This window comes from Sceloporus undulatus, chromosome 1, assembly GCF_019175285.1.
Source record: "Sceloporus undulatus isolate JIND9_A2432 ecotype Alabama chromosome 1, SceUnd_v1.1, whole genome shotgun sequence".
NCBI lineage: Eukaryota > Metazoa > Chordata > Lepidosauria > Squamata > Phrynosomatidae > Sceloporus > Sceloporus undulatus.
Window position 1 is genome coordinate 45,551,188 of NC_056522.1, and position 12,562 is coordinate 45,563,749.

Below are 12,562 nucleotides of genomic sequence, written 5' to 3' on the forward strand. Positions count from 1 at the left end.
CGAACGTGCCCCGCCGCACACGCGCCTCCATTTGCATTCCTGCCACAGCAGGCGAGGCTCTCCTCCTCCTCCTCGCGCAGCACAACATGGAGGGAAGGGAGGGCGGGGCTTCCTTCCTATTGGTGGACGCTCGCCCCGCCCTCCCCTCGCTCCTCATTGGCCCGGGCGCGGAGTCCACGCGCTCAGCACGCTCCCGCCGCCCTCTGTGTGGCTGCCGAGTCGACGGGGCGCAGTCGGGGAGCCAATGGGAGCCGCGAGGGGGCGGGGCTTAGTACCAGGCTTGAAGCCGAGGACGGAGGCGGAGGGGTTGGTAAACAAGCTGCGCACCTCGTGGTGCTTCTGAGGGAGCGGCGCTGAGAAGGGCTGGAAGGAAGGAGGAGGAGGAGGAGAGGCTCGGTTCTCGCCTTGCCTGGAGAAGGAGAAGGGTAGGAAGGGAAGGGAAGGGTCCCCCCAGGCTCCCGAGAGCTTCCCTCAGTGGCGGTTGCTGCAGGGCTTGGCGTCTCTGTGAAGAAAATGGTGTCCCTGGGTGGCTAAATGGCCAGCGCAGCCTCCCCTGAACGCCTTCGCTCAGCCTCAGAGGAGGGCAAAGGCGAATTAGTATTGTTATTGTTATTCAAAGAGACAGCCTTGTTAGTCTGTAGAATCAGTCTGTAGAGAGATCCTGTGGCCCCTTGGAGACTGACTGGAAGAGAGGAGCAGGCAGCATGAGCTTTCCCCTAGACTGAAGTCGACTTCCTCAGATGCATTTGGATAATAATAATAATAATAATAATAATAATGTGGAGAGATCCTTTGGCGCCTTTGAGGCTCACTGGAAAAAAGACATTGGCAGCATGAGCTTTTGTAGACTTCAGTCTACTTCCTCAGATGTAATATATAATTATAATAACTAACATATTGCATGTATTATAATATTAACTATATGTAGTTAAGTTATTATTATTGTTATTATATTAATTTATATCCTGCTTTTATCCCAAAACTGCGACCCAAAGCAGCTTACAGCTTAAAAGCTTACAATTAAAAACAAAATCAGGACTTGCCACAAAGGTTATAAACTCTGTGTGTGGTAATGGTTTGAGTGTTGGAGTACAAGTCTGGAGTAGTTACAATGTTAGATAGTTATGCATGGCCTAAGTGAGTAATTAAGTAGTTATAATTATATTAGTAACCAATTCATTAATGTTATTTAATTATGCATGGCAGGAGGATTGGGCTTGGTGACTCTTGAGGTCTCTTCCAACTTTTCTATGATTCTGTCTCATATATATGTATATATATATATATATATTGTAAGGCCGAGGCTTTCCTTGGCGTTTTCTAAATACTGTGTCTCTCCCTCCCAGGCTTAGGGTTGAACATCTTAAAAAAGTGTAGATCTTCCCTCTGGGTGACCAGGCGTCCTCCTTTTTCAGGACATGCCCTCCATTTCAACCTTCCAGGAGGAATCCCAAAATGCCCTCCATTTTGAGCACGACTAAGGAGCATGAATTTATATTTACACTATATTAAGTGTTTCTAGCTCATGTCCTCCATTTCCCCTTTTCTGCAGTGCCTTGTCCTCCATTTTCCTTGAAAGCCCTATGTTTTTGCAGTGCCTTGTCCTCCTTTGCTGTTAGGACGCCTGGTCACCCTGCCCACTCTGGGCATATTTGTTACTAAAATAGAGAAAGCGGCAGACTTTTTAAGGGGTTGTGCGTATTGTGGGAGCTGCAGAAAAAAGGAGGTGGCTGTTGTTTCAGGTTCTGAGTCTCCCACAGTGGAGTGGATTCTGGTGCATACAGTGTTTCGGATTCAGGGCCATGGAGCATGTCTTGCGGGGCAGAGGGTGTTAAGGGGAGGTGTGATAGTCCTGTGTGCATTTTCTTCTCTCTCATGTCCGCAGCTGCTGCTGTAGCTCTCTGGGTTTCTCCTGGCGTTGTGCATGTTCACGTCTATCATCCACAGCTGCTTCCTTCCACCGCCTGCCCACATCGGCCTGCTGGTCATTTTAGGCAGCTGTTTTCAGTTGTTCAAAAATATTTGGTAATGTATATTGAACCTCACTGGCTGTCAGATTGAAGAACTCTTGGAAACAGCCCACTATTTATCATTCTGCGCTAACCCCAGCAAAGAGAGCCAGGGGGAACAAAGGAGGCTAAACCACTGGATTTTTGAGGCTTCAAGCAACAGAGAAGGGGTTGGAAAACTGACTTTGAAGTCATGTTCCAAGAAACAGTAGTTTGATTCCCCCCTCCCTGTCCCCCCAAAACCCCACATGGCTATAAGATCCAAAACACAAAAAAGTAACAAACGATTTCCTCCTCATGGAAAATGAGTCCTCATATGGAATCACTTTTCCTTCTGATGCCATCCAGCCTGTTTTTTTCCCCTTAAATGTCATTCCCTTCTTATTTTTAATTAAAAATACATTTTATTTGCCCCTCCTCCAGTCATTCCTGATTTTTAAGGCACTTGTGGGTTTGAAATGATTGGCATTTAGAGGATTTCTGTGGGTTGCACGTCATTGTCTGCCCTCAGCCCAGATAAGGTGTCCTGTAGTATGTGGTAAGGCAATCCTCTTTGCATTCTGCCCAATTAACCTTTCATTGCTCTTGAAGTTACCTGATTCTGTTGCTGTTGACCCAGAGATCAGCTTGTCTGTCTTACCAATGTGAGCATAAACACGTGGCATTAAGGGAAAGTGGGGAGGGCTGCACAGGCTAGATTACTGTCATATTTAGTCTGTTTCCTCTTAATAAGGAAGATGATCATTTTTAGTAGTTAGTGAAATAGTACGTTCTCTGGTAACAAGTACGCTTACTACTGTAATAGTTTTAACTAAATGACCATCTTCCATTTAATGTGGGAATTGAAAAAAAATCTAGCAATAAATACGTCAGTTAAAGCCAGGGTTGGGCAGAGTGTGTGTGTATCTATGTATGCGTCTTCAAGTTGTCCACCAACCTATGGCGACACCATGAATTTTATGTGGGTTTCTTGGGTCCAAACCAAACAGTAGAAATAATCCATTTTGAGACCACATTAACTGCCCTGGCTCAATGCTAGGGATCCTAGGAATCATAGTTTATTGTGGCACCAGGGACCTCTAAGGCTAAACGTCTCACAATACAGGTACTACAGTTCCCAGAATTCCCTAGCATTGAGTCAGGGCAGTTAAAGCAGTCTCCAGCTGGATTATTTCTGCAATGTGTTTTGGACCTTAGTCAAAGAATGATCAGAGGAACTGTATGTTGTCTGCCTTGGAAATAGTATCACCTGCTCCAAATACTTAGGCTTATTTTTTTTTTTTTTGGTTTGTTAATAGCCTGAAAAGAAGGAACTACAGTCGACCCTCCACATTTGTGACTTTGACTTTTGATGATTTGATTATTTCTGGATTTGATTAATATGCTCTTTCTAGCAATCTCTAGGTCCTTCAACACGACTCTATGATCAATGGTCATAGAATCACAGAATTGTAGAGTTGGAAGAGACCACAAGGGCCTTCCAGTCCAACTCCCTGCCATTCAGGAACTCTCACCAGAAGTTGCACTGGAGGACCTCTAGGGCCCCATTCCCACTGGGCAATAAAGCGACGAATCTTGCTGCAAGTCAGACTCTGAGCCAGTTCCCGAGTCATATTGGAATCACGTCCATCGTTCCCATTACAAAAGGGAGCGAACGGACTCGGTTTTTCTTGACCCATGTTCTCATTCCCATTGATATCCCATTGTATTTTGATGCAGACTTTTCTGTTCCCCGTTGCCATTGCCTGTCTGGAACCGGTTTTTCATTTTTTAAGCTGTCAATCAAGCGTTTAGGTGATTAGACGTCACAGTGACGTCAGTTGCTTCTATGCATTTTGAAGTGGGCTATTTTTGTTTCTCGTTCCCATTTGCGTCTTTCAAACCTGTTTTTCTGGGGGAGGTTGCGGTCAATGGATCGCTGAAGCGCCTGAGCACTTGGGTGGCTAGGCGTCATTGTGATTGCCGCCCACACGCTGGAGTGCTTAGGCGCTCAGCAAAAACAGAAAAAGGAAAACGAAGAAATAATAGTTATAAAAAGGGTGTGCAGTGGGTCTCCTCACACATCGATCTATGTGGAGCGGGGGGGGGGGTTGGCAGGGGGCATCATGCGCTTACCACATTTGGAGGCCAATGGAGCAATTTGCAATGATTAGATACCCAACAGAGCGCCTGGGCTTAATTTTAAAAAAATAAATTTGTTTACACACGCGATCGCCTTGCCTTGCTTCCCCCTCCACCAGGGGAAAGGCTACACAAATGGGGGGAAATGGCGCTAGGAATGCAGGAAAGAGAACAAAGCTGGTGACACCCCCGGGACAGCCCCTTGAACATTGCTCCTCCCCTCCTAAAATACTAATTCGGACACCCGTCGTTCCCATTAGTTTGCCCCGGATCCGACACAGCAGCTGCACAAAAAACAGCTGGAAAAGTGCAGTCAGGATAACCCGGGTTATCAACCACTGATTCAGGTTTTCACTAGAGAAATCGATCAAAGTAGGATCGAACGCGAATTCAAATGGTAATGATTTTCCTTAAACAAGGATTGAAAGTGAGTTCAAATGGGAACGATATCCCTATAATCCAATTCTTGATTCGCTTTATAGCCAAGTGGGAATGGGACCTAGAGATTTCTAGAGAGAACACTTTTCTAGGCATTGTTGGTCCTCCAGTGCAATTCTGTCAGATGTTGACCATAGAATTGTGCCGGAGGACCTAAAGATTCCTGGAGCAGTGTTCTTTCCAGTAAAAAACAACAATAATGCTGTTTTATTTGCAGTTTTCCCACATTCACAGGGTTCTTGCACCCCTAATCCCTGCAAATGTCAAGGGCTTACTGTATTTTCTGGCTGGGACAGGTTTCTCTATCTGATTGCATTGAAGTGATTTGAAACAAATGTGATCATTTTTGAGTTGCTGTTACTTTTGTTTTTGGAGGGGATTTTTACTAACGCTGGGGACCAAATTTGAGGGCCTATTTAAAGAGATAAATTTATCTTACATTTAGGTAGTGAGAAAAGCCTGGTGCTGCTTGCTTTTAAGATCTGCTTCAGTGCTCCAGGTGCTTCCTCTTCAATCAGATTTCTGAGTCTCCTCCATTACTTTTCTTTAGCACACAAGATACCACCCTTTGATTCCCCCTCCACAGTTTTACTTCGCTGGATGTATGGTATTGGTTTTGCTGACTGCTGTGTTTACCACTTGTTTTGCTCCTTGCATCTAGTCAGTGTTGCTTTGATTTACATTATGATTATTTCAATAACTGTTGAAATCACTAGGGTGAGAGCTCTATTTAAGTGTTATTTTTAATAGTGGTACATTATTGTTAAAATAAAACAATACATATTCAGAGATAGAGATTTCACTAATAGGTGCACAATATACAAATATTCGGAATTGTGTTCAGATTCATTTTCAGTTTATGAATATGTGAGGTCCTTTGAATTTATATCCAGACTCCACCTCCTTGCTGAAATCGATTTCCCCAAATTTTTCTGTTGCTTGACTTGCTCGCTGTTTGCACTTAAAGAGAGGCAAGGCCTCTCTTGTCTTGTTTGGAGCATAGATAATTCAGTTAGTAAAGCCTTGGAAGAACATACATTTAAGGCACATTACCCACAGAATATAACTGATCAGTTTATTTCCTGTCTCCATAAACAGTTGTTAACCTATCCATTAAATGTAGATAGAGGTTGTATAATTGGTATACACTATGATATCTTTACCCTAAATGTTTTAAGAAATTTTTAAAATCAGGTTTAATTTTTTTAAATGTAATTTAAATCACAAAAAAATATATATTTAAAAAATTATTGGGGTATTTGTTTAACAAGAGAGGTTTTGACTTTTAAACTATTTGTAATTGCTAAACTAACTGTGAAGCTTTTTGGGGAGACTGATCTGTAAAAATAATGCATATAAATACTCAAATGGCGTGAACATAGGTAGATGCAGATTTTTGATGGTCTGAGCTTATGGAGAGATGTCCAGCTTCATTACATGCCAAAGACTATATGTGTATGTAAATATGGGTTGAGGTAAAGGGAAAGATCAATCAGGAAACACAAAGAAGTACTTTGCTAGATGGGATGCCAAATGTGAAAGCAGCATGTTAGATTTTTATTGTTTCAGCAGGCCTTTGAGGGCTGATTGCTCACAGGAAAGAGGCCTTTCAGAATGTGTTTTATTGTCTGTATTTATTATGCTTTTGTTTTGTTTTTATGGTCATGCTTTTAACTGTGTTTAATTCTTTGGTAACTTAATTATTGTTGTTGCATGCCTTCAAATAGCTTTCTCCTTCTGGTGACCATAGAACCAGCGTGGTATAGTGGTTTGAGTGTTGGACCCTGAACAAGTCACATACTCTCAGCTTCAGAAAGCCCACCAATAGGATCACCTTAGAGACTTGAAAATACATAACAACAACAAAAGGCAAATCTGTCATGGGATTTTCTGAGGCTGAGATTGTGTGACCTGCTCAAGGTTACCCATTGGGCTTCCATGGCTGAGCAGGGATTCGAACCTGGTCCTCTAGTCTAGAATCTCAAAATCCAATGCTCAAATCACTATGCCAAGCTGGCTCCAAATTAATTATGCTAGTATATTTTTAACTTGTACGATGTCATTTGTTGTTGTTGCTGTTGTTGAGTTGTATCTGTTTTAACTTTTTGTCCTTGGGTCTTGGAATGATGATGATGAGTAAATTAGTCTATGATGAAGCATCAAGAATCTAATACTACGTTGTTGTTATAAAACAAACACAAACACTATAATCTGCCCCGTAGAGCATGCATTATTTATTTATTTTTTAAAAATTAATTTTCAACTTTACTGATTCTAGAACAATGAATAAATATAATATAACTGGCAATATAACATAATAAAATACACAATCATAATAAAACATAATAAACATAATAAACGTAAAATTAGCTGATGTAATAAAACTGGCAGAATCTCAGCTAGACACAAAGTCTTTGCCAAAGCAGCTATAGCCTTGGTCCCAGTTACATCTTTATGGAGAAGATATTCCATAGTTTGTTATTACAACAACCCTGAATTCCCCTGCCTTAGATTAAAAGAAAATGATAGGTTTTGTTTCACAAACAGACATTGGAAATTGTGCTGCTAGAATGTTCTTGGTAGAGTTGTTTTTTTAACTGACCTTGCAAAAAAAATTCAAAGATATCAAATGCATCTGAGGAAGTAGACTTAAGTCAACAAAAGCTCATGCTGCCAACTTCTTTCTTTCAATTAGTCTCAAAGGTGCTACAAGAGCTCTCTACATACTTTTTTTTTTTTTTTAAAAAAAGGTTTGTTGCGAAAACCCTCGGCCCCAAACTCTTTTCCTCAGGTGACAATATCTAAGGAAGGGTAGTAGGAGGTGCTCATCTCCATTTCTAAGCTGAAGGGCCAGCATTGTCCAAGGACTGCTCTGGTGGTAATTTGGCCAGTGTGACTGCACCGAAAGCTATTACCTTCCCACTGAGAAGTGGTACCTATTTATCTCCTTGCATTTGTATGGTTTCGAACTACTAGGTTCCCAAAAGCTGGGACTAGTAATAGGAGCACACTCCATCGTGTAGCACTCGGGCCTCGAACTGCCAACCTTCCAATCATCAAAACTGGCATCTTAACCACTTGAGCCACTGCGTCCCTCTTTAACTTTTGCTTCTTTAAGTAATCTCTCTTTTTCTTCTTTAACTAGTGGTGTCAAATTTGTTGCCCTGTCCTCCCATCATGAGGTAGCATGGTGGCAGCATGAATATAGGCCATTGGTCATCCCTCCATGAAGGTATCCTGGCCCCTGAGTTGGAGAGGACTACTTCTGGGAACTGTAGTTTGTTGTGGCCCCAGAGTTCTCTGACAGAGAAGGATAAATGTCTCACAAAATTACAGTTTACAGAATTCCATAGCATTGAGCCATGGCAGTTAAAGTGGTGTTAAACTGTATTATTTCTGCAGTGCAGATGCAGCCTCAGATATTTATAGGGCAAACCCAGAACTTTCAATTGTAACCCAAAGCTATGGAAAGTAGCAGCAAGACTATAAAAGAGCCACTGATGATGTGGAATCCTGGGGGGCCGTGCTCCTTGTTTCTCATAAATACTTCCAAAGCACCAAGCTGAAAGAAACATGAATCAAACAGTAACAGTTGGGTAAAACTATAACAGCAATACATCAGAACAATAAAATAGTTGTTTAAACCCCCAGAGTTGTGTGTTAGAGATTGCATGCATTAGCAAATAATTAAGCATTTAAAACTTGCTTAAATAAAAATGTTTTCAAAGCATATCAAAAGATGGAAATAGAGAATTCCAAGAAAGGCACTCCAAAGTTTCAGTGCCACCATTGGGAAAGATCAGGACTTTCATTTCTAGATGCCTTTGTTATTTTACTGTAATTGATTAGATAGAGAGCTGATCCTAAAACCTAGCAGGTTTGTATGGCACAATGTGGTTCTCGAGGTAATTTCTCCCTAACAGTTTCCTTATAGATTCCCTTCCCTCCAATCCAGTGAATAGAAGAAATTTTGTGCTAGCCTGTAGTTTGCAAACCATCACTGAGTATAACTTCACACTGGGTGTCTTAGAGTAATTTTTATGAATTATTGTTGCACAGTCTGCATTTGAAAGGGTTCAGCCTACTTCCAAGGGGGAAAGGGTGCAGTTTTCATCCCAAGTAAATGTTTGGGGTGGGTAGAATTCCTTTCTGGCTATGGAACATATTAAACCCTAAATGTTAGATCACCACTACAGTGTCACTGAGTTTGGCTACATCTGTGCAAGTGCTGTAATGGGTTGCATAAAGGCCAATAAACTTAATCCGAATAAAATAGAGGCTCCGTGGACTGGTAGTTCATGGATGTAGGAATTGATTAAGTAGCCTGTCTATTGATTAAGTTGCAGTCCCCTTGAAGAGCAGGCAGCTAGGTGGTACTCCTAGGTCAATTTCTATCATTTGAGGGCCAGGTGGATCCTTCGCTTGGAGCACTGGGGGGCAGCTACAATTGGTCCATCAGCTGTGGCAGGCATAATCCAGCCACAGTCATTCATGCCTTGTGTAAAATTCCCAGTTAGACAACTTTAGTGCTCAGTGTTTGTCATTGTAGAAGTTTTAGAAGCTGCAGCCATTGCAAAAAGCCTCTAGAATAGATTGTTGACTAGAAACTATGTACAGTGGATCCTTGTTATACGCTGGGGTTTGGTTCCAAGATCCCCCGTGTATAACAAAATCCGTGTATGCTCAAGTCCCATTAAGTATAATGACATAGCAAAATGGTGTCCCTAATAAAAAATGGAACATCAAGGTAAATTTATACATTTTTGGAACATTTTCAAACCGTGTATGCTTAAATCCGTGTATAAAAAATCCGTGTATAAGAAGGGCCGACTGTAACACTAATTTTAAAGACGTTGCACTGGCAACAGTATGCTTCTAGTCCAAATTCATATTGCTCCCTGAAAATCTCTCACTGTATATACTTGGAATGCCTATCTATCCAAATAGCTGACTTAGCATTAAGGTTTGCTGGGAAGGACCTCCTCCACTGGTGGGCTGAATACATTATACAGGTATGCGGGAAAGGGCCTTCTCTGTTGTGGCACCCCAGTTGTGGAGTGGCTTCCACTCAGAGGCATGTTGGACTCCTAGGATTGGCTTCATTTCAGCACCCAGTTAAAACATGATATTTTATTAAATCCTGAGGCATCACATGATTCCATCCCATTTGTACATAGTTTTAACCTTGTTCTTATTAGTTAATAATTTAATATGTTTTAGCTAGTAAATTAGCTTTTCCCATTTTACATTTTAAATAATTTAAAAAGACTTTATTATATGCTGCTTTGAGATCTTTGGATATAGGGCAGGGTATAAGTATTTTAATAAATGAATAATGTACTCCTGGTGTCCCAGTGAAAACCTGAATGACCTATAGAGGATAAACTCTATCAGTGGTGATAATTGGTCCTGTCCTTGTGGTAGGGGTCTTGTCACAGAACCTGCTAACTCATTGTTAAAACTGTCTTGTTTTTGTTCTGTCTGCCTTGAATTTCCCAAATGCTAGGCATTAAGATTTGATTCATTTGTATATTTATGCGGTGTGCAGAATTTAATTTTGAGTCTTAGAGATGCTGGACTGAGATGAAAAGAAGGATTCTTAAGTTCAGAGACAGTAGACCTCTGCATTCAGGTTGCAACAGTAGCAGGAGAGGGTTATTAGGTCTGTGACCTGTTTTCCTGGGAAACGTTTGATTGGCCATTGTGGAGTACAGAATGCTAGACTAGTGGACTTCTGGTGTTAACCAACAGGGATCTGTTATCTATATATTGGGTGAGTGTTTACCATTCTCTTGAGTAAAATGTAGGTTAAATCTAGATTATATTAGTTCCCAGTTGAATTGAAAGGGACAAGTTAGTAATGTCTTACGTTCCATTTATTTTGCCTGGTATAAAGGGCAGCTAATTCAGATCCATTATGTATCAAAGATATAAAACATTATTGTAGTAACACATACATCTGGCAGGTTAATACTTTTTTGTTCAGCCTCTCCTTTTGGAAGGGTGCAAGTGCTCTTAGTTTTGTTTTAGAGGGAAACCATGCTTTCGTAATTGGTCTTCCAGACTTACGAGAATGAAATTCGTTTTAAAGCAGCTTGCCTCAACTTTGTTGTGCTACAACTCCCAGATGTGTTGTGCTACAACTCCCATGAGCCCCCAACCAACTTTATCTGGAGGGCACCAGTTTTAGGAAGGCTGCTTTAATTAATTACTTCTACTAATTAATGATAAGTTACATTTACATGTCCTGCCTTTCCTCCATTGAGTTGAAGTCAGCATACATAGCTTTCCTCTTTCCCGCTTTATGCTTACAACAACTTTACTAGGATGAAAGAGTATGACAGGGCCCAGAGTCACAAAGCAAGTTGCATACAAATTTTGTGTAGAGATGCAGCTGAATATGTGTATTTTATGTAATGGTTGTGTTCTAGCTCCTCAAGCTATGAGGAGAGGCAGGTAAGAACTAAAGTGATGATGATGATGGCTCCCTGAGGTCTAGAACATTGCCTTTCCAATTTTCAGTACAACACCTCTAACCATAATACTAAACTGAATTTAACATGATCAAATCAGAGAATTCAAACTTTGTGCTGTATTGGCACTCCTAAATTACAAATGTTCATTTGTTAGCTTTGATGGTCAGGGAATCTTCACTCTATATAGGTATTGGACTTTGGAATACCACATGCTGGGTTTAACATGGTAGGGCTCCTTTTTTCTTTTCTTTAGGAGGTATCTTGGTAACTGCCACTGGAGACTCAGTGTTGATGAACAAAAATGATTGTGGAAAGAAACAAATATTGGGATGGAAGGTTGGAGGAAGCATTGTCTGTGAGAGGAAATGTGTTGGGTTGAGGTTTACTACCCTTGGCGTAAAAGACTTGAGGATTGACAGTGGCCCAAAACACACTGCAGAAATAATCCAGTTTGAGACCTTCTCACTGCTGGGGACTTCTGAGAACTGTGATTTTGGTAGACATTTAGCCTTCTCTGTCAGAGAGGTCTGATGCCACAATATTCCCAGGATTCCCTAGCACTGAGCCGGTGCAAAATATGGCAGCCAGGCTGGTCGCCGGAAAAACTAGGAGTGACTGAATAACACCCATCTTAAAATCTCTTCACTGGCTGCCTATTAGTTTCCGGGCACAGTACAAGGTGTTGGTTATAACCTTTAAAGCCCTACATGGCTTGGGTCCAACCTATTTGAGGGATCGCCTGCTTCCTTATAATCCACCCCGCACCCTCAGGTCCTCTGGGAGGAATCTATTGCAGCCTTTACAAACCAGACTAACTGCTACCTCCCAGAGGGCCTTCTCTGCAATTTCTCCCAAACTATGGAACGGTCTGCCGGACGAGATCCGTCAAATTGTCAGCTTAGACAGCTTTAAAAAAGCTGTCAAGATGGATCTCTTCCGGCAGGCCTTTCCTGAATAAAAGTGCCCGGCCACAGAATGACTGCCCCCCACATCATGTATCAGCCCACCGCTCTGTCCTTGCTGTATTTTTTATTGTGTTTTTAATAGATGTTTTAATTGTAACTTGTTTAATCCTTTTTTAAGGGGGGGAATTTGGGACCCAAATTTGTAAATGTGGATTTTAACGTGTTGTAAGATGCTTTGATTGTCTTGTCACAGAAAACTGGGATATAAATAAAAGTTTTATTTATTATTTATTTATTAGTTAAAACGGTCTCAAATTGGATTATTTCAGCAGTTTGTTTTGGACTAGTGTTTCTTCATTGGTGAAAGTTCATTTAAGCATTACAGATATAGCTACTATTTGCAAGTCTAATCAGAATAAACGTGAATCTCTTTCTTTCACTCATGAACACTGAGGACAGTAAAGCTTATGAATTTGAAAACTTAGATAAAAGATATTCATAATAATTTATTTTAACTCTATTTAGATACAGGAGTTAGCAAGGATGACCTTGGGAGAGCTCTTATTTAAAAATAATAAGTTGGTTTCAAGCTACTTTCCTCCCACTGTGGAAA

General features: G+C 41.2%; 1 protein-coding gene across 1 annotated transcript in view; it reads left to right on the top strand.

Annotated features, from left to right (window-relative positions):
• The first annotated feature begins 286 nt into the window (after nt 1-286).
• COQ8A (coenzyme Q8A) overlaps nt 287-12,562 on the top strand; it is a 90,758-nt gene continuing 78,482 nt past the window's right edge. The window contains 1 exon segment of the mRNA XM_042468420.1: nt 287-425. The gene's annotated coding sequence lies outside the window, so the exon portion shown is untranslated.